The sequence below is a fragment of the Lissotriton helveticus genome, chromosome 4_2 (assembly GCF_964261635.1).
Source record: "Lissotriton helveticus chromosome 4_2, aLisHel1.1, whole genome shotgun sequence".
NCBI lineage: Eukaryota > Metazoa > Chordata > Amphibia > Caudata > Salamandridae > Lissotriton > Lissotriton helveticus.
Genome location: NC_136064.1, coordinates 106,711,971 through 106,738,596, shown reverse-complemented (window position 1 = coordinate 106,738,596; position 26,626 = coordinate 106,711,971). Strand labels below are relative to the sequence as shown.

Here is a 26,626-nt window from a genome sequence, read left to right as displayed (position 1 = left end):
TCACATAATGGTTCGTGTGGAGCATGGTCCACGTTAACGTCATCCTCAACAGATATGTCTTTTCTTAACAGTACATGTTTTCCAGACAAGCAAGGTCTCCCCCACAGAACAGGTTTAGATCTAGAAAATGAAGTGTATAATTTAGGTAATTATTCGTCGAATTTCATGGTCTTGAATGTTCAGTCTGATACTACTCCAGACTTACCTGCTATTTCAGTACTGCCAGTCAAAGGCGAATTATGTGTCCGAAATTATGGTTCCATACACGTAGGACATAGTGATTGTACTACTATTGTCAAGTATAGTGACAGTGGGAAATCTATTTTCAAAGCTTCACGTCATTCTTATTTTATTTGTGGTCAAACCGCATATGTTCGTCTGCCCCTCGATTGGGAGGGAACCTGTTACATTGCCTTCCTACTGCCACCAGTTTTCCTAGCCCCACCTGATTATCATAGAAACACACATCTAGTACACGTTAGACATAGAAGGGAGTCCCCAATTGTCGATTATACTGAAACTGCTCTAGAACAGTATACAGATTTCAACAAAGGTTTCTTTTTCTTTATAGGACCTATCCAGAATAGTAAGCTAATCCGTAGGTTAACCAGAACCCTCGAAGCAGTAGTCAATGAGACTGCTTCTGCTCTAGGTAACTTAACCGAAGAGCAATCTGCTATGAGATTTGTCGTTTTACAGAATCGTCTCGTCCTTGACGTCATACTGGCCGATAGGGGCGGGGCCTGTAGAGTCATCGGATCTAGTTGCTGCATTTTCATTCCAAATAACGCGCCGTCTGTTTATTCAGCTATAACCAGACTCCATAAAATTGCCCATCTGATACACCAAGATCCAGGCACCTGGACATGGTCCGGTTGGTTCTGGAATATAATTTCCGCATGGGGATGGAAAGTCTTGTCCTTTCTAGGTATTGCAGCAGCGATCATATTCAGCTGCTGCCTCTGTATACAATGTGGCCCTGCGATTTGCGGCATTTGTGCTACCTCTTGTATTCCTAGTCCCAAGCCCCGTTCTAAATCCCGTTCCAGGATAATTCGAGACGAGCAAATGATACTGTATGAAATGATAGATGGTATCATGAAAATTGATGTTTCCTGATGGAAACGTAGTGACAAGGAGGGAATGTGGAAAAGTAAATTTTGCCATGTTCTGTGTCACTACGTGTCATCCATCATATGTTATGTGTGCATGATTAAATATGCATATGCATTCCCCATGTTCGATTAATGACGCAATTACAGTTGTGTCCACCTCTAGTATGCCAGTTTCCAGTCCTCGTGAATACTACGAATATCAGGCCTATGTAAAGCTACGTTGCCACGTTTCTCAGTGTGCACGTTATTCTATTATAAAGTCCTCGTTTCTAGGCCTCAAAAGGGCCTGGACACCAGATTCAGCTCCTGTCTCCTGAAGCCTCGCTGAGGAGCGATACAGCCCCCACCTGTATCCTCGACCCTTCACTTACTCCCTGCCTCGCAGTGCCCGGCCCAGCCTGGCTCAGTCTCTGAGTCTGCCAAGAATATGTTATGATTCCAGTTATCAGTTCAGTCCTCCTTCTCTGCATTCCTAAACTACTGAACTGCATCAATAGTTTCCGTCATTGTCTAGCCTTCACGTCTCCACGTTAGAGAAATACTGCATTTAATGGTCATTTAATATTCTTCATCACGCACTACATGTAGAATAATGCATGGTCCAGTCTTAGAATCAAGTTAGCCTTTCCCCTCCTAACTTCTAGTTTATATCAACATGTTCTCTAAACATCAGATACTAGATACTGTTTAGGTACATGTCGCCCTGACTCTCCAGACTTCAGTCTCTGCTCCTAGCACAGAGTTCATAGCCCCCAGCTTCTCCTAGTGATACGTCATTGCTAGTTTGCGCGCACCACCAGGTTAGAGGTCCCGGCTCCTCAGGTAGCCCCCTCCATGGTTTCCGCCCCATTCATGACATATTCTGTTACGTTTGCATCACATGTCTATGTATACGCCCTGTTACACCTCTTTTCGCCCTTATCTTTCGCGACTGCTACGCGTCACGCCTTCTACTCCACCCACTGCTACGCCTACTGCAATGTAATGCTATGTGTTTGCGTTATGTATATATGCTCATGTATTGTTATTAAAAGTCAGCGCGCTCATCCCAGACCCAGCCCCAGCAGCTGCTGGGCCCTGTCATCCTATTCCTATGCAGGTTGTCCTGTTCCTGTCCTTATGCTGTATTAAACCTGCAAAACTCCTACTACCTCGAATCTTGACTCTTATTTATTGAGCTATCTGTTATGATATATGTCTAGTCAAAAAGAGAGGTATTATTTATTTATTTACCACACTGTCCCTGTCTGCCTGCTGCCACCGCATCCTTGCTTTGTGCCTGCTCACTGCCTGTTCCCCTCTTACCCTTGTTTAATAGGCATGTGCATATATGTCTGCCGGTAGTTTCTTCTGTGCACAATTGCTTTGTGGATTTGCGTGTTGTTGCTTTGCGTGCATTTGGTTTTTATGATTGCTCGTGTAATTTGAGTGTATCTGGGGTGCTTGCGTTTGTATGTGCACATGTGTGATTCGAGAATATGTATATCTACGGTGCTCGTATGTGCAGCCGTGTGATTTGAGACTGTGTATATCGGCATGCTTCTGTTTGTATGTGCACAAGTGTAATACTGTGTGTATATCTGGGCTCTTTGTATATGCACGAGTATAATTTGTAAGTGTGTATATCTGTGGTGCTTGTCTTCTTTCTCCCCGTGTCTGGTCTTTTCGGTCAGGGCCCCTTCTCTGCCAGCCCACATCCTGGCCCCTCCTTTTCTGTGGCAGCTTCTGCTCGAACACTTTCAAGCCCACACCTCCCTGAAATCAAAGACGTACAGTGCATTTGTTGAGCGTTCATGGAAAATATCATCTGTTAGCAGGCTCCCCCCTCTGGAAATACCAGCAGCCTTGAGGGATCAGATCTGGTGCTCGGAAGGAGGTGCTTTCCTCAGTTGTTTGACCCCATATGCCTCCACTTCCCCTCCAAGTGAATACAAGTGGTCCTCAGGGCCTGCAGCCGGAATGGGCGAAGCAGAGGCACTGCAGACACTTGGTTCTTCCTCAGGAGGAGCTACAAGGTGTTTCACTCGAAGCACACAGGCTTCAGGCATGGAGCAGGAGGTCTGAGTCGTCCTGCTGCCAGCAGTGCTGCTGGGCTGTGCTGGTGAGTCCGCTGTGCACTGGTCTTCTTGTGTGGTGCTACCTATTGCTTGTATAGGGCACATTTGCCATGTGATAGCAGTCTGTTGTAGTGCTTAATATGCTCATAGTTCTATTTGTGGTGCTGAGGAAGGATGAAACTACCCAACTTATGTTATGTTATTTGGTTTTGTATAGTGGACTTCTGCCACTGGGGTGGCCTCACATTTCATCCAGAGTTTATGTAATTGCCATATTATTTGTGTAGCGCTTAGAATACTAATGGTACTAAGGGAGTGGAGCAGGGGTGAAAGTGCACTGCTTGCTATGTTACTCAGTTTTTGCATAACGCACTCCTGTGGCTGTTATGGCCTCATAGCGTTATTAACTGTTCCCTCTTGTTTTATACTGATGTTATCTCATATTGGTAGGATAGTGCTTAGATAACTCATGACCCTTTTAAAAGCAACTGGTGAGGACACAAAGGACATGGTTATTTTATTTGTCTGTTCCATACTCCAGCCATTGCCAAAGCTTTACAGTACCCTCAAAATCTGGCATCTTAATTCTCCCCTAATATCTGTATGTTACTCGTATTATAATCCACCTACAATTTCCTAACCTCTACCCTCCCGTTGTTAATTATATCTCTCCCCAAACCAAAACAAACAAAAACCCTTATAGCAAACAACCATTAGAACAGGCAAGATAAAGTTGCCAACATTCCCCCTAAAAAAATTTTTTATATACTTTTTTCATTAAGGTTGTTCAGTTATACATAATATTAGCTTAATTATAGATAAGGTAACACAAATGTTTATAATACTTTTTTATTATAACTTCACAACATGCTGCACACAAGCCACATTACTCTACAACATAGTTTTAACACATTAGCCAAGCCAATGCTTGTTTTTCTTGTATCTTGGGATTTTGAGGCGAGGTGCCACTGCAGAGCGGAGGTTCCTATGTTGAACGTGTTTGGTGATTTTATTCCTGATGAAGAGCGGTCCCATTCCATGTATCGATTCGTGGGTCATTAAAAAGCAGCTTGAACGTGGATCTTCTGGCACCCAGTAACTAATGCATGGCTTTCAAGGCAGGGGAGATGTGGTCTCGCGGTTTGATATGCAAGAGTAGTCTGGCAGCCGAGTTCTGAATCTTGGCTGTCGAATAGTCGTTAAAGGTGATCCGTGGTAGAGGTTATTGGTGTTGAGTTTGAACAGAACAAGGGAGATGGTAGCTTGGACCTTGTGAGGAAATGCCAAATGGGGGAAGATTAGTTGCAAAGTTTTTATAGTAACAAAGCTTGATCTTGCTAGTTTGTCCACTTGGGCATTCATCAATAGCTTGGATTCCATGGTCAGTTTGAGGCTTCTTACTTCGTTCGATACTTTAGGCGGTGATCCCAGTTCATCAAGCCAGGCTGCAAGCAGGTCATAATGTTTCCAATCGCCACACATGAGTATTTGTGTTTTGGAAGCATTCAATTTGAGATAGCTCCAAGTCATCCATTGATCCACGGCTCTGAGACAACTGAAAATTGCTGAGTTTCCAATGTCTTTGGGGCATTCCAGTTGAAGGAGTATTTGTGTGTCATCTGCATAGTTATCGCATGTGCGGTGAAATTGATTGATCAGTACCGCTAATGATTTCATGTAGATGTTGAAAAGCATGGGCGAGATGATAGAGCCTTGAAGGACCCCAGCTTTTGTGGAGTACCGTTTGGATGAGAAAGGTGGGGTATGGATGACATTAGTTCTGTCACGAAGGTAGGATGCTATCCAGTCTAGAGCAGTTCCCTCTATGCCGGCTTCGTAGAGTTTTTGTATCCGAGTGTCGTGGTCAACCGTGTCAAAGGCAGCTGAGAGGTCCAAGAGGAGTAGCGCATCAACCTCGTTGCAGTCAACTGTGTTCCTTTTTCAGGTCATCTCAGATGGCAAGGAGTGCAGATTCTGTGCCTCTTCCCGGACAGAATCTGGTTTGGAAGTCTAAAAGTAAGGAGTTGTGTTCAATGAACTGTGGCATGTGGGTGAACGCTGCTCTTTATATCAGTTTGCAAAGGAAAGGTCCATTTGTAATAGGTCTTTAGTTGTCAGGGTTCAGCGGGTCCAAGTTTGTTTTCTTCAGTAAAGGGCGTATGTATGACTTTTTGAGTTCTTATGGAAATATTCCCGTAGTTAAGGAATCGTTGATTCTTCTTACTGAAGTGGCAGCAGAGGTGGTTAGAAGAATTGTCTTGAAAGTTTGCGGTGGACACTGGTCTGAAGGGCTGCTGGCAGGCCTGCTTGCTTTGACCATGTCCATAAATTCATCATGTGAAATGTGTTGGAAGAAATGGAGAGGTTGAGTTAGAGTATTCCTGGATTGTTTTGTAAAAGGGTTAGTGCTGGTGCTTTGTCTCTGTTTTAAGTAGGAGTCCAACGTGTCTGCTTTGTCCGTGTAATGATTTGTCAGTTTGTCTGTGAAATCTTGAGTTACGGGATGAGTTCCTTCTAGGCAATTTGGTTTAAGAAATTCATTGAGTATTTTATAGAAATCTTTATTTGCACATATAGCATCTTGATTTCTTTCTGAATAGTACATTTTCTTTGCTTTTTTGATAGCAGACTTGTATAATCTGTTAATTTTCTGTAGATGAAGTTTGGTTTTTGTTTTGAGCCAGGCATGTTGCAGCTTTCTAATATGCAGTTTTGTGTCTTTCATCTCGGTCTTTCTCCACAGTGCTTGTTTTCTTTTGTTCTATTGTTTTGAGTGGTATCGGGATATCAAAAGCTTCCTTTAGCCACTCATATCGTTTTTGAACAGAATGTATTGTTTCCTGATCTTTACTGGATGTTAGTTGTATTTCTAAGTGTTCCAAATTTAGTTTGTTCCACTGTTGATAGGCGGATGCATGTAAGATGGTTTTAGGTGAGTCGCTTAGTGTTTTATTTTGGAAAGCAAGCAAATGGTGGTCTGACCATGTGACTGGAGTTATAGTTTGAAAGGTAACTAGTTCAGTATTCGCAAAAATGACATCTACGAAATGTTCAGCTATGTGTGTGGGTTTGTGGACAATCTGATGCGGTTTCAGTGCATCCAGGCTAGTGATTATTGTTTTTGGATGGGTCATATTGGGTTTGTCAAAGCAAATGTTGAGGTCACCCAGAAGGCATAGGTTGGAGTGTATTGTTATCAGGTTTGAAACTGTGTCTAGAAGTGTGTCTGGGAATATCGCCTTGCTAGGTGGAGGTCTGTAAAGGAACAGGAAGTTACAGGAGGAAGACGGTGTAGGATTGCGTATGGAGAGAAGAGCCTTACAATTCTTTATGGAGATGTTGTCAACTTTAGTGATATGTAATGTTTACCTGAACACAACAGCTAGGCCACCTCCTTTTTGCCTATACGATTTCGGTGATTGTTTGATAGCATAGAGGAACAACTTCATGCAGGACTGGAGCCATATCATCTCCCAACCATGATTCATTTATGACTAGTATGTCTGGTTTTGTGTCCGTTAGAAGGTCGTAGATCTGAGGTTTGTTTTATGGTTCAAATTTCTTTATTGAATTTAAACGCGTAATTACTTCCATGTACAGTTAGCTGTCATCAAACAAGATCGAAACAGTACAACCGGGCAATGCCAGCTGAGAGCATGAGTTCAGCGTTTGAGACAGTATCGGCCAATGGCTCGTGCATGGAATAAAAATTGTAAAAAAAAAAAAACAAAGGGAAAAGAAAACAAATGGAAACCCCCTCCCTCCTCCCGTCCAGTGCTCCCTGTCCCCCGCTAACTCTCCTATGCTAATCCCTCAGTGACCTGTTTAACAGTCTGACTTCCATGGTTCTGTGAGACGCAGCAGCCTAAGATATCGAGGACATGTGACTTCTCGGAATTCGGTGGCCAAGAGTGATAGAAATGGTTGCCACAGGTCGTCATATGTGGATCCCTCTCCCGCCATAGTAAGTGACAGTTTCTCCATCCCGAGCACGTGCCATAATCGGTGAAGCAATCCTACAAATGAGGGTATAGTGGGAGTACGCCAATGTGTAAGTATATTTTGAACCGCTGAGCCTAGTGCGATAGCCATCTGTCTGCCTCTGCAGGATTTTAGAGGGTAGGTCAGGGGATTAGGGAGACCCAGTAGCACATAAGCTGGGAAGCGCAGGATTTCCGTCTCGAAGTGCTTGTCTATTTCATCTAACACTTGAGCCCAATAGGACTGAATATGTATGCATTCCCACAAAAAATGTACCAGGTTGCCAATCTTGCCACAGCCACGCCAGCAAGTCGCCTCTCGGGTGCGGTCCATCGCATGTAATCTGTCTGGGGTATAATACCAATATGTCACAACTTTCGTGAATGTCTCTGTGAGCCCCATGTGGTATGCAGAATGTCTGGCCCTATAGTAGATCTCCCCTCATTCTTTGTGACTGAGGGTCCTGCCCAATTCTTTCTCCCATCGCTCCCTACCTCGATTATGTGTGTACACCTGTGTGGTCTGCAACATCTTGTAGAGGTCGGAGATGAGTTTGGTGTCAGTCGTGCGGGTGATGAGCCATCTTTCGTGTGAGGATAAACGTCTATCTGCGCTAGCGCTGACCTGCGGGTGTAGTGCCCAATGCCGCACCTGTAGATACCTTAGTCGTTCAGTCTCTGGGAAGGAGTATTCCTGCCTAAATTGGGAAAACAGAATGACCCCCTCCGCTCCATACATGTGGTACAAAAACCGGCAACCAGCAGGCCTCCAATGTGCAAAAGCCGCTCCTTCTACGCCCGGGGTGAAGTCGGGGTTATCGACTAACGGGGTGAGGGGAGACGGGATGGTTGTGTGTGATATTGGTGGCGTCCCACACCTCAAGAGGAACCCGGGTTATGTGCGAGGCATACAAGTTAGGGGGCTTGTGTGGCTTGCGCAGGAAATGAATTTCCTGCAATGGTCTTGCCGCCACCGCCTGATCTTGAAACAACCAATGTTTCTCTATTTCCCATCTACTCCATTCAACTAAGTATCGCAATTACGCCGCTTGAAAGTACAGTCGGAGGTTGGGGATTCCCAGTCCTCCCATCTCCGGGGCAAGCGTCACCAGAGTTCTCTGCATTCACGGCTTTCGGCCAGTCCAGATAAACTGGGCCAAGTCGGATTGCGTCTGTCGAATCCAGCCAACAGGCAGTCGGAGAGGGAGGGTACAGAAGAGGTAGAGGATCTGGGGCAAAATTGTTATTTTAACCGCTGCGATCCTGCCTAACCAAGAGAGATGGTAGTGCTTCCACCGGCCAACCTCACGTCGGATTTTCCCGCGAAGGATGGCGTAGTTGGTGACAACCATAGCAGGGAGGGAAGAGGCCAACTGTATCCCCAGATATGGGACGGTAACCGCCGCCCATTGAATGGGGAACAGTCTCTGCAGATGTTCCCGGGTGGTAGGGCACAACGAGAGATCCAAGGCTATCGACTTGTCCGTGTTCATTTTGAATCCGGCCACCCGAGCAAAGGTGTCCAGATCTGCCATGCACGCTGGTAAGGCTGTCCTCTGGGTAGTTAGTGAGATCAATACATCGTCAGCATATTAACTGATTTTGTGGATATAGCCATCAAACTTGATCCCTTCAATTGCTGGGTTCTGCCGCATTTTCTCGGCCAGTGGCACCATGTACAGGGCAAAGAGAAGGGGCGACAGTGGGTACCCCTGCCTTGTGCCCCTTTCAATGGTTAAGCTAGCGGAGGTATATCCATTCACTCTGACCGTGGCCGTAGGGAATCTATAGCAATTAAAAATAAAGGTGCACAATTTCTCCCGTATCCCCACCCTCTCCAGTACTTGCTCCAGATAGGGCCAATGAACGCGATCGAACGCCTTTTCGGCATCTATGGCCAGCATCATATATTCCCCTTGAGTAGCTTTCTGTATACAGTGGAGAATCCGCTTGGTGTTATCTGACGTCTGGCGTTCAGGTATAAAACCCCGCCTGATCCGGGTCGATGAGACCTGGCATATGAGCGGCCAGAATCCCTGTATACAATTTAAGGTCAACATTGAGAAGGGAGATCGGGCGATATGCTCCGCATTTAGTTATATCCTTCCCAGGTTTAGGGATAACAGCTATGGAGGCTCCTAAAAGGTCCCTCGGTATCGCCCCTGTTTCAGCAAATGAATTAAACAGTCGAGTGAGGATTGGGGAAAGCTCCGCGCAAACAGTCTTGTAGAAAATAGCGGGGAAGCCGTCCGGCCCTGGGGCTTTCGCCAACTTAAGGCGAGAAGTAGCGGCGATGACCTCCTCCGTTTGGATGTTTCTATCTAGTTGATCGGCCTGGGATGTTGTCAGTGAGAGCAGGGAAACCGAGTCTAAAAAGGCACCTCCCTCAGAGCTATCTGCTGGGCACCCAGCGTAAAGAGTAGCGTAAAAATCACAGAATGTTTCCGCAATCTCAGCGTCCTCAGATACGCAAGTCCCATCAGTCCTGACAATCTCTTTGACCCCTTGTTGCTGACCAACCTCTCGCAACCTATTGGCCAACAGGCGCCCACACCTGTCGTCCCCGTCCACCCCCCCCCCCTGGTATAGTAAGCGTGTCGAAGTCTTTAGGCCGCATATTGTGCTCTGTCTTGGTCAAGCGCCGCTAATTGGTGGCACATAGTCTTAAGCTGTCGCCACACTCTCTGGGCTCCCGTCCTTTGGTGCATTTGCTCTAGTTTCCGGACGCGTTGTGTAAGTTCATCGCGCTTGCGCTGGCGTTCCCTATTGTCAGCAGCCGAGAGGGCAATAAATTCCCCCCTAACCACCGCCTTCAGGGCTGCTCACTGGATTGCAAGGGTCGTTTCTGGGTTTGCATTATGAGAAAGGTAGTCCGTAATGGTGCCTTGTATGTGCTTCACTACATCAGTCCTGTGTAAGAGAGTGTCCCTAAGACGCCATACCCTGGATGGGCGTGATGTGGGTGGAAGGGTTAGAGTGGCGATTACCGGGGCATGGTCCGAAAGTGAAGCTACCCCCATCTCGACTGTGTTCGTAAACCCGCGGACTGGGGCCAAAGCCAGCAGATGATCTAGTCTTGCGTAGGTCTTGTGTGTATTAGAGTAATGAGATTATTCCCTTTCCAGGGGATGAAAACTGCTCCAAAGATCGTGCAGGCCTAAGTCATGCAGTCGCCCGAGTCCCTCTGCCGACAGTGCACCTACTTGTTGAGTGCGTTGACGGGATCGGTCCAAAAGGTTGTCAAACACAAGGTTTAAGTCTCCCCCTAGGATGATGTTATGGTCCGACGTGGCTGTGGCTTCAGTAAGAGCAGTCTGTAGGAACTTCTCCTGGCCTTCATTCGGGGCATACAGGGAGCCAACAGTAGTGAGGTTTGTTTTAGAGAGCGATCAAGCATTTATTAGTTGACAGTTTAGAGAATGTGCTTTGGTGACAGCAAGACTTTGTTTTGTAGAAGAGTGATCAGTATTATGTGGGTTAGTAGCAGGTGTGTTTTTAGTGCTGGTATTATCTGTATTAGGATAGTAATTGTGTAGCTGTTCTGGAATGTGTTTCTCGTCCAGCTAAGAAGGCATTTTGATGGGTCTGCATGCCTAGATGGTGGAGACGGTGATTGCAAGTGAGTTGGTGTGCTGTGTTGTTTTATAGTGCAATATGAACAAAGCTATCTGTCTATAACTGTATTCGTTCACAAGTGAGGATGGCTAGATGACCGTAGCAGTTTCCCATTGCAAGCAGGCACTCAGTCCTCAACCAACGCATCAACATTAACATTGCTTCAATATTACTGTTGCTTACCACTCAACAGCAATTATAAGTGTAAAACCTTTATACCAAAAGTCTTCCCAAATCTTGAACTGCATCCTATATCAAGTCCTCAGCTGATTGAGGTGTAAGGAGCCAATGGTTCAACAATCTGCTAGTCAGTCACGTCTGGGGATTTATCTGGCTGAGTCTTTGTTTCAGATCTTGTGAGAGAGGAGGCCGCCACGCATCGCTCCATGTCAGCCACAGCCTGAGCCCTCTCCTCAACCGCCTGTTCCATAGTTGGGCAGTGAGGGTGGCGTCTGTTGCAAGGCCTACAGTGTCTCTGTACTTTCTATTCAGTAGGGGGGGAGGGGGGTCTGTCGCAAGCCCGGTGAGGATGTGATGCAATTGCGCTCAAACCAAAACCAGGAATCTTTTGGTGTAGAGTAAAAGGAGGTGGTGCCCTTATGTACAATCCTGAGTATGACTCAGAATTGCAGAGCATATTTAATGCTGTGTTCTCGAAAGGCATTTGTTGACTGCTTTGAAGGAGGACCTGCGGTGTTGAACATCTAAAACGTAATCAGGGTACATGTGCACTTGAGCATTTTCGACAGTTCATTAACTCTTGTCCTATGTTACCTGCAAGATGTGATCTCTGTCTCTATAGTTGAAGAGACGGACAACCACTGGTCGTGAGGAGGGACCCGGAGGGGGAGGTATATGAGTGCCATTTTTCTTGCCTTGGTATGCCCCCACTTTTTTTCTGAACTGCTGATGTGCTTGACTGAGTGTGCCCAGGGTCCCTGCCAATCCGGTACCCAGGGCCTGTGTTCCTTCCCTAAAATCTGTGTTGAAACTAAAACCCAATTGGCATCTCTGGCCACCTATCAGCCCCATGTATATGGTGCCCTAGGTACCCAGGGCATGGTGTCCAGAGAAGACCCCTAAGGGCTGTAGCACTTATTGTGCCACCCTTAGGGGCCCTGTACCTTGGTACCCACACACTGCCTTTGCAGGGTGAGTGCATAGGTACAGAACTAAACAAAGATTCGACATGGCACACATCCCTGTGGCCATGCCCGCGAACCCACTGCCCTGGCATACATCAGTCACCTCTCTAGCTGGGTGCCCTATGCCAGTGGTGTGGGCACAGGTGCATGAGCCCTGTGCCCCTACAGTACCCAGGGCCAATCCTGGACACTGTAAGTGCAGTGATGCCATTAAGAGTATATGGTGCTGGGAGGTTGTCATTACGAACTCCAATGCACCATAATGACTACACTGAAGACTGCGACAAAACTTGAAAAGTATTCCCTGGGTTTTTGATCTTTATGTGGAAAAGTATTGTATTACTGTGTATCCGAGATAAAGAAGCGCTCACTCTTGCATTCACTCTTGGTTCCCCTTTGATATAGCAATAGTATGTTATGTCCCTTCTGATAGTAGAACCACAAAGGCAAAATTCACTTGGCATAGAACTATTTATTATAATTAATCAATGTAAAAATAAATCAGTATCAAAAAGGCAAATATGTATCTTTGTTACTCCTTCCTACATGTGGTTGCGGGACTTCCAACACGGTAAGCCCCACCCCTCCTCTCCCTAGGTATAGGCCCAAATTACACACTACCCCGGTAATCTTGATAGAGATGGAAAGTGGCGTTCTTCTTAACGCTCGCTCACTTATCAAAAACAATGTCATATTTAGGGATTTCGTTTCTGTCAGAAAGCCTTTTATGGTCTTTGTTACCGAAACCTGGGCCAAGGAATCCTCCGGTCCGGATCTCATCGAAGCAATACCGGAAGGCTACTGCCTGGCCCGTCATGATAGACCCGGCCGGGTGGGCGGAGGACTCGCAATTCTATATAGGGACCATCTCCACTGTCCTACGGTTGCCATTACTGACTCTAAGGATAGCTTTCAAGCCCTCTCCTTTGCCATAAAAAGTGGCCACAGAGCCCTCCTAAACGGTATCTTGGTATACCGCCCCCCAGGCCTTCGTACCAATTTCGGCCAACAGTTGCTCCAAGTCCTTGAACCCTTTTTCGGCCAAAAAGACTTTACTATTTTAGGAGACTTTAATTTCCATTTAGAAAGGTCTGACAGCAAGGATACCCTTTCTCTGCTGGACATTATGTCAGCTTGCGGCTTTAACCAGCTGGTCAAAGGGGCCACTCACCGAGCTGGGCATACGCTCGATGGTATTTTTACCAATGACTAGAGGCTATCAACTGAGGAATCTATCCCTCTGTCATGGTCTGACCACTTGGCTGTCCCATTCCTACTTAGCTATCCCCATACATCTGCGCCCCCTAACATACCTAGCAAACAGGAATTCCGTAGGAACTACAAGGACATCTCAAATAATTCCCTCTCCCGGTGGGCATCCAGCTGGTGTCCATCACCGGAAGAAAGTGCCTCCACAGCTGCAATGCAGTTTGATAGAACCATGATGGAAGCTCTAGATGAATTAGCCCCTTTACAACCCTGCCGACGTACCAGGAAAAGGCCCTCAGCCCCTTGGTTCTCTGAGCACCTTAGACTCTTGAGACAGGAGGTAAGGAGACAGGAGCGCCTCTGGCACACAGGATGGGACCTAAAAGATAAGGAAGCTCATAAGATCTTGCTAAGAAAATACAAGGCCGAAATTATAAAAGCCAAACAAGAGCACTTCTCGACCCTGACAACTTCATTGTCCTCCCCTAAAGAGCTCTTTAGGGTTGTAGATTCTCTTATAACCCTCCAAACCCCGGATCCTGTAGTGGCGTCCCAAGAGCTTTGTAATAACATCGCCTCTTTCTTCCAGACAAAAATATCAGACATCTACTCTGCCTTGGAGTCACAAACATTGCTCATGAGCGGGCCCCCTGTTTTAGGGGCTATGGATCCCGCCCCGGTAGAAATATCTTTCCCGGGAACCCTAGACTCTTTTCCCCCTCTCTCTGTGGACACGCTTGATAGCCTCCTTAACAAAACTAAATCAGGCTCTCCTCTGGATGTGTGTCCCCTAAGGATTCTTAAACAATGCAGAGAAATTCTCCTGCCTCCTCTGGTAGACATCATGAATAGAGCCATGAGAGAGGGCGTCTTTCCCATCCAATGGAAAAGTGCGGTTGTAAAACCTCTTCTAAAAAAGCCCTCCCTGGATCCGTCGGTCCTAAAAAATTTCCGGCCCATTTCTTTACTCCCTGCTCCAGCAAAAATGCTAGAGGTGCATCTCAATGCACACCTTGCCGCTTTTGTTGAGAGCTCGGAATGTCTCGATCCCTCCCAACATGGTTTCAGGAGGGAACACAGCACTGAGTCAGCCCTCACCATAGTGTTGGATAATATCCGCACTCGTGTTGATGAGGGCCAGACCACCCTCCTGATCCTTCTAGATCTGACAGCGGCCTTTGATACCCTCTCTCCCTCAGTACTAACATCTCGGCTGAGGGAGATTGGGGTGCGTGGAGCAGCCCTGGATCTTCTCACGCCTTTCCTCACCCATCGAGTGCAAAGAGTGAAGCTGGGGGAGTATCTATCTCCATCCCTTCCTGTGCAATGTGGGGTCCCTCAGGGGTCGGCCCTTAGTCCGACCCTATTTAACATCTACGTGACCCCACTTGCCAGGCTTATTAGATCCTATGGGATGGAGATAGTTTCCTATGCGGACGATACCCAGATCCTGGTCTCTCTCTCCCACGCTAGCGTCCCGACTGCCCCCAATTTTAGATCTTGTATGGAGGCTGTCGGTAAATGGATGATCCTAAATTCGCTCAAACTAAATGGAGAGAAGACTGAGGTGATGGTGTTCGGAGGGAAAGAGGAAGTATGGTCTTCCTGTTGGTGGCCAGACTCACTAGGAGCCTGTCCCACCCCCACCTCCTCCGCAAAAAATCTGGGGGTTATGATAGACCCTGCCCTTGACATGGGTAAGCAGGTCAGCCGAACCATCTCTACCTGCTGGGGCATTATCCATATCCTTAGGAGGATCAGGCACTACCTTTCCTTACAGGCAAGGAAACAGCTGGCTGTTGCCCTTATCGGCTCCAGAATGGACTACTGTAACGCGCTGTATGCGGGCTTGAAAAAGAGCCTTCTGCAGCGCTTACAGGTAGTCCAGAATGCCGCTGCAAGGTTTGCTCTGGATCTTCCCAGGCGCACCTCAGCCACAGCGGCTAGAAAGCTGCTACATTGGCTCCCTATTGAGGCGCGGATCCATTTTAAGACCGTATGCTTGACATACAGGGCTTTGGCCAGAAATATCCCCACCGGTCTAGGATCTATCCTGTCCCGCTATTCTCCCGCCAGGAGTCTCCGGTCCTCCGGCAGACTCCTGCCAGCGGCCCCCCGTTTCAGGAGAGTGAAATGGGGTGGCAGGGCTTTTTCCACCCTGGCGCCCAAATGGTGGAATGCTCTTCCTCTGGAAATAAGATCACTACCCACCTTTCAGGCATTCAAAAGGGCTTTAAAAACACACCTTTTTGCGCAAGCGTACCTGTAGTAATGTAGCGTTCCCCCTTTTGATCTGTTTTGTTAGGCGCCTTGATGCCTTCGGGTTATTGTTTGCGCATTATAAATTTTATTCATTCATTCATTCATGATAAACGTTCCATTTATTAATACAGTGCCTAATGCTCGTTTGTTTCACATTATATATGACACATACTTGTTTGATGCAATTAAAAACAACATATATCTACACAATGTAGTAAAAAAATGTTGATTTAAAAACCCTCTGTTAGGGATGTCGACGCGTTTCGGTGGATAAGGCTTTTTTACCCCACCTTCTTCAGGACAATTAACAATACATGGATCTGTGAATACAAAAATCCAATGTAAGACAAACATCCTTGTCAACAATTGCACGTTGATGTTACATTTATTAATGTTCTTGCTTAGGATCTTAGTACAGTAGCTAGTATTGTGCTATTTGCCTATTGTGGTTTTACTAAAACTGTTTGTCAAGCCCTCCCTCCTGGTGGGTGTCTGCACAACTACAATTAACTTAAGGGGCTTTGTGTATGCATTCGCTCCCATTCATCTTAAGACATCAACATTCATCCTCTTTACCTGAACATAATCAGGTCTGTATCCGTTATTAACTTTAGGATATGTTGTTATTCAGAGGTCTCATTCAGTTTGACTCCAAGCAGACCTATGGGTAAACATATATTGCATCTAAGGTTATTAGGTGTATTACCCTTTGTGGAACAAATTTATTTAAATATACCAAGTTGTTTTATTTTTGGTACAATCTCACATGAATCATACCTGAGTTTGTTTATGACGGTATCCTTTCCTTTAATGGGGATACGATGTGCTTCATACCATTTCTTAAAATGATTTTCTATAGGTCGATTTAATCAATTACGACCTGTGGAGATATATACAACCATTGCTCTACATAGGCCCATTATTACATTTAAGGTCATCTATACGTGAACATATTTAATTAAAACCCACCTGTACTTCCTAATCCTTCAATTTGGACCGGTGTTGCCCCAGTAGTTCCTTTTCTATTAAAGAGCAGTTGCTGCAAGAAGAAATAAGGTCCATTGTCCCCATTGTTCTTTTCTATTCTCTCTTCCTATATAGGTATGATCATGGCATATAAACTCACCTCGTGTTTTTGTCAATTCACGGGTGTCGATTCCTTCTTTGGGTTTTGATATCTTTTTCCTCTAACAAGGTAGGCATACGTTTAAAATTATTGTGTTGCCTATCGCTAGAATAAACACAAACCCAACTATTAGTCTTGTATTACATCCTTAATGTTGTATTATTATGCTCATAGTTATCATCATTCTCACCTGTGGGCATGTTACACAGACCTCCGGTTCACTTTTCAGTTAAGTTCCAGAACGGGGTAATTTTTTTCTTTAACCCTCTCCTTGTTATCTATGGTGGAAAATACACAGTTTCTCAGTCTCTTAATTCGACGTTGCATCAATTTCCCTCAGTTACCTATTCTACTTTTGCCTCAAGCACTAGTCATCATATCGGTGTGTTGCACCCTTGTACTAGCAGTATGCAAAGCATTTTATACTTGCTTAAGAAAGCCCAACAATCGGTAAATTTCAGCCACGTTTTGGTCTAAATTTAGCGCGTGCGGTTCGATACACAATTCCATCTATATAGGACTGCGATATTGCTCCGGCTTACCTATTGACGTTTTCTTATTATGCTCCCACCGGTCTCCGCGTTATTAGGAAAAAATGTGGCCGCTCGTCATGCTAATTTTATACTTCCGGTTGACGTCACTTTATTTACAAACACGGGACCTCTCACTCGCCCATGTTACTATGGCCGCCATCTTGGAGTGTGATGGTATTACTCCTTAGTCATGCTATCCTCGTAACCTTCTGATTAAACTATAGATTGTTAGCGAGTCCTTTATTTGATTTCCCTTCGGTCCCTCATATATTTATTATCCTGGTCTGATGCCTTTATTTATCTATGTTATTGCGATCAGCTGGTATAAATATCATATCGCTAACATGTTTGAGTCCCCTTGGCGGGTATTTGCCGTTACTAAGTTTGACTCAAAAAAGTTCTTTATTATAATTATTAGCTACGAAACGCTATTCCTCGCTCTTATAGGCTAGAAAGGGGCATGTTTATTATTACCTTATAGAGGATCCTTTCTTTTGGGCCCCAGTAACTGTGTGTAGTCTCACCATATCGAGTCTTGCCTATCAATACGTTACCTTTTGTAAAGAAAACGAAGACATTCTTTATTATTTTATTAGGACTCTATCTTATACACCATAGTCCTTTTCAATTCATCTGTACATTCTTTCCCATTCCTCACGATTATTGAGGCCTTCAGTGTGGGTTTTGAATGTACACATGTAGAATTGTTCTCGCATTTTTCTTTTCCTATCTAGGTTGCCTCCTCTTCTTGATAACGTCACTTTTTCTAAAATACACCAGCGTAGCTCCTCCACTGTGTGATTACATTCTATCCAGTGATCTGTTAAGGGGGCAATTTTCATCTTTGTTCTAATTGCGGACCTGTGTTCGTTCAGTCTAGTCCTGACCTCTCTGCTCGTTTCCCCTATGTAACCAAGGCCACAGGGGCACACGATTAAATAAATCACATTTTGGGTTTTACAATTAAACATATTCTTCACATTGTGGCTACCATTATTTAACATGATCTTTTCGCCAGGGATTATCGATTTACAATTCCCGCATGTGCTGCATGGGTATGTACCAATTAATTTTTTATTTGTCATGATGCCTACTTGGTGGGTCTCATTTTTGTCTCTGTATGTTCTCACCAATCTATTCCTGATTGTTCTATTGCGTCTGTATGAGAACAATGGCTTTTGTATCTTTACCGAATTGTTCTCCTGGAGATAACTCCAATTTCTATTTATTATATTTTTTACTTTATTACTAATCACCGAGTAATTAGACACAAAGACTATTTGATCTACGTTATCTCCTTCTCTTGTTTTGCCCTCAAATAATGCCTCACGATTATAAAATTTAGCTCTTTTGTATGCTTTCTTTGTGATGTTTTTAGGGTATCCCCTGTTGTTCAATTTGATTCTCATCTTCTCTGCATGGATTTCAAAATCTTTTTTGTTCGTACAATTTTTGCGGAGCCTCAGAAATTGTCCGAAGGGTATGTGGTCCTTCTGGCATCGTGGGTGGTCACTGTTATAGTGGAGCATCGTGTTGCATCACATTTTTTTTACTAAATTGTGTAGATATGTTGTTTTTAATTGCATCAAACAAGTATGTGTCATATATAATGTGAAACAAACGAGCATTAGGCACTGTATTAATAAATGGAACGTTTATGATCATACTGTCCAAAGACACATATTTGCCTTTTTGATACTGATTTATTTTTACATTGATTAATTTCAATAAATAGTTCTATGCCAAGTGAATTTTACCTTTGTGGTTCTACTATCAGAAGGGACATAACATACTATTGCTATATCAAAGGGGAACCAAGAGTGAATGCAAGAGTGAGAGCTTCTTTATCTCGGATACACAGTAATACAATACTTTTTCACATAAAGATCAAAAACCCAGGGAATACTTTTCAAGTTTTGTCGCTTACTCTACCCAGTTCCCTTGGGGCCAGAGGGTACTCTCTTTTCTTTATAAATACACTGAAGACTGACAAGTTTGGTACCAAACTTCTCAGCACATTAAACCCACACTGATACCAGTGTGAGATTTAATGTAAAATGCACCAGAGGGCATCTTAGAGATGCCCCACTGAAAACCTAACCGACAATCCACGTCTGCAGAGGCTGCCACACAGCAGACATGTTGCTGGACCCCTGGGTGTAGAGCCCCCGCTCTCCTGGGTCTGCAACAAAGCACAACCTGGGCGAGGTGCTATGGCTCCTCCCCCAGGATGGACAGGGGAAACCTCAATGGCATACCGCCTCTGAGAGCTTCTCCAGACCATTAGCTGTACCCAGCAACCAGCCCCCCACCAGTCCTACCCCCACTTTGGCGGGAAGACTTGCAGGAAAAACTACGTCAGGAAGGGGGGGGTGCCAACCTGTGCCAACTCCAACCCTCTGGTGGAGGAGGCGAGGTGAAGCACGACCCCGGGCTCCGGCCATCTTGTAGATGGGGAGTCCTGCCCAATCCCAGCTAAGCCCCTGCCCCCCTCCCACAGGAAGGGAGCAGGCTAGGGGGTGTACTCACCCCAGGACAGGGACCCATTGGTCCCTGCTCTGGCCCTACCTGTAACGCCCCTGAACCTTCCTTCCTCAGATCCCGATATCAAAAAGAAGAAAGAAAATCAAGAAGAGGAAGACCCGCCGTGCAGCTGCTAACAACAGGACAACAACAACTGACTTAGCCCCAGCCCTACTGGCCTGTTGATCCTGGAACCTGCTCCTGCCTAAACCCGGCGACCTCCGCGGACAGCAACCTTGGGACACCCAGAGGACCTGCCTGCCGTGACCCTCTTGACGATTGGGACTCCCATCAGCAGAGGCTCTGCTGCAACAACCCACCTGGTGCCCACCAGGAACCTCCGGACCAGCCCTCTCTGCACCAGCCGAGCCCGGGCTGGGCCAACCCGAACCAAGACCACGAGGACGTCCCCCCGGCGACTGGGACCCGAAGTCCAGTGCCCAAAGAACCTCCTCGACGAACCAGCAGACGCCTGCAGAATCAGAACCATGGGCCACCCCGACCAGCCGAGGGTAAGCTTTTCTGACCCCCAAAGACACCCCTGCACCCGGCGCCCCACGGCCCCCTGTGCATCACTTTGGGGTACCTACCTGTGCTCCAACATCCCAACTTACCTCTCGAAGTGCTGTTCGCCCCTGGGGAGTCACCGTCCCCGAGCCTGCAGCCTTTGTTCCTTTTTCAAGATCCTCATTGGATAACATTGAGCGCCCGACGGCTCAAAAGCACCCTGCACCCAGCCGCCCGAGTGCCACTGGCTGCGACCTCTTTGCCCATCTTACTTCCCCCCCCCCCTTGCCCAGAGCAAGTGACCAAGAGCCCAGCTCCCAGAGCCTCGTGGCCTGCTAGCCAGCAGCCACCAACCGATGGCCACCTTTCCCTCATTGGATAACATTGGGCCTACCTACCTCTGCACCCGGCCGCCCCTGTGCCGCTGGGACTGAACTAACTGTACTCACCTCACCCTGGGGGACCCCTGAGTCCAGAACCCTAACTTCACCAACCAAGTACTCACCTGGAAACCGGTAATTCACTTACCTGCCACTGGATAACATTGACCCATTTTGACTCGAAAATGTTCAAAGTGTGAAGTTTTGAAAACTGAAAATATTCCTAAAAAATCAGCCAAAGTCAGAATTCGAAAATACTCACCTGTGATCAGGAGAGAAGCCAGTACTATACCTTTCAGCCCAGTACTGAACCGCAAAAGTAATCCCTAGCGGATTTACTAGTAACCTGTATTTTCTCCATAGGAACCCATTGTCGGCTTTTCTATGAAATTTCTTCTGTCTACTTTTGAAAACTTGAAATATTCTTTAAAAATCACACTAAATACTGAAACGCAATTACCTACCTGTTTTCAGTTAAGCCCCCAGTCCTGGCCCTAGGAGACTAGTGCTGGGTTACAAAAGTGACGCGAATGTACTTTACCTGTAACCTGAATTTCCTCCCATTGGATAACCTTGTCAGAATCACCTTGAAAAGTTTCTAAGTGTGAACTTTTAAAACCGCTTTGAATTCAGGAAAATTCCTCACAGTAACTAAAACGTTTTTGCTAATCTGGTTTCAGCTTAGACCCCAGGACTGAATCTAAGATCTAGTCCTGGAACTACCAAAGTAATCCATAAAGTAATCAATTGTACTTTTCTATGAAAAACCCATTGAGCTCAATGCTAGTGTGTTTAAGAACTGTGTTGCTTATTATCTATCCTGTAATTATTGTATGTACAAACTTATTGCTCCTCTGCAAAGTATTTACATGACAGTACTTGTACCTTGAAAAGTATATTTTTATAACTGTTGGTTCTAAAAATAAAACAATATCTGAAGATATAACAACAATTGGCCTGGAGTTCAGTTCTTGAGTGTGTGAAACCTTTTGCTGACTGAGTGTGTACAACAAATGCTTTACACTGTCCTCTGGTGCTGCATTACTGCTCGACCAAGCTACCACTTTGGAGAGGAAGGTCAGTTCTGACTTTAACCTCTGTTATACCTCTGGGGTTGGTGGACTCTATACACACTGTACTTCCTTCTAGTCCAGTATATCTAGAGGCACTTTCTCACAGGAGGTCTCTTAGATACTCTGTGAGCACTTTCGAGGGAGAAGAAGGATGACTGTTTTCCCAAGCAATATCATGTTTGCAAATCAGTCCTCAATGTATTGTTCCATATTTGGGCCCTCTGCCTCTTCTGGGAGGCCCACGATCCTTGCATTGTTCTGCCGTCATGATCATCCACCCTTTTATGGAGATATTCAATCTCTTCCTGCATGACCTGAAATGCGTTTGTCAAAGTCCACTACTATGTGTCTTAAAGTTATCATTGTTGACTCCGTGTTTTTGACTCAATCCTTTAGTTTCTTGTGATCTTCTCGGGAGAGGCCCATGTATTGTATTGTATTGTCTATAGCATTTATAGAGCACAACAAACACCCTACGGTTACCCTTGCACTAAAGGTATGTGAACACAGACCAACGTGGAGCACGAAGGACAAAACCTAAAATAGACAGTACTCTGAAACGACAGGATCAATTTCTGGGCAACAGCCATGTTTTGATCCTTTTCCTAAACAGGGACAAGGTACTACATTGTCTGATTTCAAGTGGCAATTCATTCCAAAATTTCGCGGTGGCAATACAAAAAGATCTTCCTCCCAGTCTGACTCTGTTGAACCTGGAGATCTTTGCCAGACAGGCAGAAGAGGATCGAAGGCTCCGGGTGGGAGTATTACAGACCAATTTCTTCTGTAGCGGCTTAGGACGAGTCCATGCAGAGCCCTAAACCCTATACAAACTGGTTTGAAATATATCCTTTGCTGCACAGGGAGCCAGTATAGCTCAGCTAGGCATATTGAGGCAGAAAACCCTCGTGGTCTAGACAGAGCTAATTTCACTGCCGTATTCTAAACACGTTGCAGTTGCTGAATCAGATATTTGGGCAACTGCAGCATTAAGGCGTTGCAATAGTCAAGTCTGCTCAAAATAACGCCTCGTACTATCAAGGCTCTGACAAAGATGGGAAGCAATGGAAGGATCTTTCACAATGCTCTAATAAGAGCAAAACAGCACCCCACCGTCTTATTCACTTACGTCTCCAGTGACAGGTTGGCATTGAACATGACTCCCAAGTTTTGCACCGTCTTAGCTGGCGCCAGGGGGGTAGATGAACCAAGAGGCCAAAAATTGTGAGGAAGAGGCAAAGGGACCTTCCCAACTGCGCAGTGTAGAATTTCGGTCTTATCCAAATTAAATTGTAGAGAATTATTTTGTAACCACTGCTCAGTGTCGTGCATGCACGCATGAAAATCCTCCAATGCATTAGGTTGGGTTCCATCAAGAGCTAGAATGATCTGGGTGTCAACAGCATAGTTTATCAATTTCACATTATGAGCCCGAATAGTATTGATCAGTGGGCTCAAGTAGATGTTAAATAAAATTGGGCTGATGGCAGATCCTTGTGCAACCCGAAGGCAGATGTTAGTGAAGGCTGATTGAAAAGGTGGAAGAGCCACTGCCTGACACCTGCCAGATAGATTGGCTTCAAACCAGTCCAGGGCACACTACTCCTGCCTCCTCTAAAAGGGTCAGCAAAATGCCATTGTTAATCTTGTAGAATGCGGCAGACAGGTCAAGCAAAATAAGTAATGCCGATTGTCCCCTGTCTGCCAGGAGACGAATATCGTCCATCACGGTCACCAAAGTGGACTCTGTTCAGTGTTCTGGACTGAAGCTAAATTGTACATCTGCCAGGCGGTTGTTACGTTCTAGGAATGCTGACAGAGATTTGCTGACTTAACGTTCGAGGATCTTCACTGGATAGGGGAGGAGAGAGATGGGCCGGTAGCTACCCGGGCAGGTTGGGTCAAGAGTGGCCTTCTTCAAGAGTGGTGTTACCACGGCCTGTTTCCAGCCAGATGGTACAACTCCGCTGGATAGCGATTGATTGCAAATCTGTCGGAGCCTGGGAAAAAGTTCAGAGGCAAATTTCTTCCAGATTTTATGTGGAAGGGAGTCCGAGGAAACACCCAATGAGAACCCCCCAAATTCCTCCTCCAACGGGGGCTCAAAGTGATCAAAGAGAATCAATTTACTAGTCCCTTCACCAGTGTGTTTTCCTGCACAGGACACCTCTCCCACACCATCAATCAAGGTTGCTTCTCCATGGGTCATAGCTTCTTCCCCTCCGGAAATGTTGGTTTTAAGCCAAGTAATAATAGTGCTGATTTTTTCGTCAAAAAAGTTTGCTAGACTGTCACAGAGAGCTTGTGGAGGCTGGATCTCGTTTTGTGAGCACTGGGGGTTCGTGATGTCTTCAACTATTTTGAAGATGCATTTGGACTTATTTAACGAGTTCAAAATGACCTCTGCAAAATATTCCTGTTTAGTCCCCAAAAAAATCTTTTTTGTAGAGTGATATGGCCGCTTTTCAGGCGATCTTATCCTCATCTACATAATGCTTTCTCCATTTTCTTTTTGCCTGTTTAAATTTTAATTTCAAGGCTTACAGTTTTTCATTGAACCACGTGGCAGTGGGTCTACCTCTAATTTTACAATTTTTCAGAGGGACTATTTGATTAACAGTTGCAGAGGTCCTCATAATCCTCCTCCACTGACCTAAGTACATCAAAATCCCCTTGATAGCGAATGTTGATGACTGTATTGCCTATACCAGTATCCTCTTCCAATCCTTACTTTGGAAGCTCCTGATATCCCTCAGAACGGAGGCTCCTCGACTAGGGTTGGACGTCAGAAATTTGGCCAGATGGTGATCAGTCCAGTCTACAGAGAGCACCTCCATGTGTCCAGTAACCCTTTCCTCACTAAAAACAAGGTCGAGCTTGTGCCCCAAGGCCCTGTTACCCCCTGAAATCGTCCTAGACTTTAGCAAGAATAGAGAAGGGTATGGTATCCTATAACTAAAGTCTCATTTAGCCAAAGATTGAAGTCCACTGCAATAAGCAGTCTCGAGTGGGTGAGAGCCATATTATTAAAGACATCGATCAGCACCTGCAATTGAGATAGTTTGACTGCACTAGGGGGCCTATAGCACACTATGCCATCCAGGAGGTGCCCCCTGGGGTCTTTTAGAGAGAACCCCAGGAGCTCAAATCCCTCCACTGCGTCAATATCTATAGGGACAAAATCCCATCCTTCTTTTAACAGAAAACCAACCCCACCTCCTCTACCTGCAGCTCTAGGCTTGTGAAATATCTTATAGCCTGGGGGGACACGCCAGTCCTGGTTCAAGAACGGAGTCAGGAAAGGTCCAAGTCTCAGTCATGATTAGCATATCAAGGTGATGCGCTTCAATAAGTAATTGAATCTCTGTAGCATGTTTAGGAAGTGATCTGACATTAAGTAATCCGCAGACCAGAGCCTCCTTCCTAATGAAAACGGACTTCAGGCTGACAGTATCCTCAAATACAGGCAGGCCAACCCCAGCACCACTGTTCTCGCCTATCTCCCGCAATGCCCGGCTAGAATAACAGAGATTCCTGGCATCACGGGCAGCATGGCTGGCGCTGTGCGTGGATTGTGCGCGGACGGGCAAAGACGGGCTTGCCTTTGGCGCACCGCCAGCGCATCCGCTGCGCTCCCTCGATCTTGCTGGCATAAATATCCAGTGTTGGCGTCAGCTCCACCTTACACCCGTTCGGATTGGCAACCCTGGGGGAGTGGCACCAGGAAGCAATACAAGGCTTGTAACGCCGGTAGCGCTATTCGCAGCGCAATGCAAGTTTTAAAAAACAATTTCAAATTCAAACCAGTGCAGGCTAAAAGGTTAAAACAATTTGAGAACAGCTCCCTATGCGCTGGGCAACACACACAATCCTAGTGAGTGCTCCCGCGATCTTGCCGACATAAATATCCAGTGTTGGCGTCCGCTCCACCCCTCCCCGTTCTGATTGGCTACCCTGAGGGAGTGGCACCAGGAAGCAACAACAAGGCTTGTAACGCCGGTAGCGCTATTCGCAGCGCGATGCAAGTTTTAAAAAACTCTTTCAAATTCAAAACAGTGCAGGCTAAAAGGTTAAAACAATTTGAGAACAGCTCCCTATGCGCTGGGCAGCATACTCAATCTATGTCTATGCTTAAGACTTATGTTTTGGGTTCCAAGGTTCTTTTTTTATACATCTTTTTATTGAAAAGAACATGTTATACATTACATTAGACCACCATTGACCTTACACTAGAAGTGTCAGTCGTCTTCTCATAACAAGGCACATACTTGAGTGTTACCCATTTGCACTGTCTCCATACCTCAGCCTCCCTTGAGCAATCACTCTAATCCTCCTCTTCGTCAGATATTGAAAGATTTCCTTGGGCTACTGGAGCTGTGCATAGGAGGCCTCTATGTTCATTTCATTTATTCCATACCCTTCCCCACTTCTGGGGGCAGCCTCTGTTTGTGTAGATCATCTTTTTCGGCTACCGTACACCAATCCACATCTCTCTCCCAATCTTTTAGGGCTTGTGTCACTTCAGCATCGTTCTATATCGTGCTATATTTCGCTTGGCAATCATAAACCCCAATGTTACTTCCATCTGTTCTCCCCTCCCCAGATCCATCACATCCCATATATTGAGCAGGCACCATTTGGCCGACAGTTGCAATCTCGTCCCATGCATCTTATTCAAACTCTTTAGTATTCCATCCCAATAGGATAGAATTTTCGGACAGTTCCATATTATGTGAAAAAACGTGCCCTCCTGACCACAACCGCCGAAACAGAGTGGGTCCTAATGCTTCCCCATCTTAACCAATGTGGTGCAGAATATATATGCCCTGTGTAATATTTTTAGCTGTATAGGCGGAAGCGGGACCTGATAGCTACTTCTCTAGGGGAGGCCAGGGCCTCGGGCCACTCGTCTTCTTGTATGTCTGGTATATCTCTTTCCCTGTTTTCTCGCAGTTGTGTTAACATATCAGATGTGTTATTCACAAGCTTCTTGTATGTTAGCGATATCGGTTTTTGGGGCATATGTTCCTCGAGAAGGCTGTTTTCTAGTGGTGATTATTCTGGTAAGTTTTCCTCTTTGGGAATCTTTGCCTGCAGAGCA

General features: G+C 45.7%; 1 protein-coding gene and 1 long non-coding RNA gene across 10 annotated transcripts in view; one reads left to right on the top strand and one right to left on the bottom strand.

Annotated features, from left to right (window-relative positions):
- MED12 (mediator complex subunit 12) overlaps positions 1–26,626 on the top strand; it is a 614,738-nt gene that overhangs the window by 47,873 nt on the left and 540,239 nt on the right. The window lies entirely within an intron of this gene.
- Positions 15,631–17,103, bottom strand: LOC144752060 (uncharacterized). The gene is made up of 7 exons (XR_013594022.1): positions 17,052–17,103; positions 16,700–16,787; positions 16,510–16,614; positions 16,353–16,422; positions 16,161–16,263; positions 15,960–16,044; positions 15,631–15,703 (listed from the first exon to the last, which is right to left on the bottom strand). It is a non-coding gene; the product is annotated as an uncharacterized LOC144752060 (long non-coding RNA).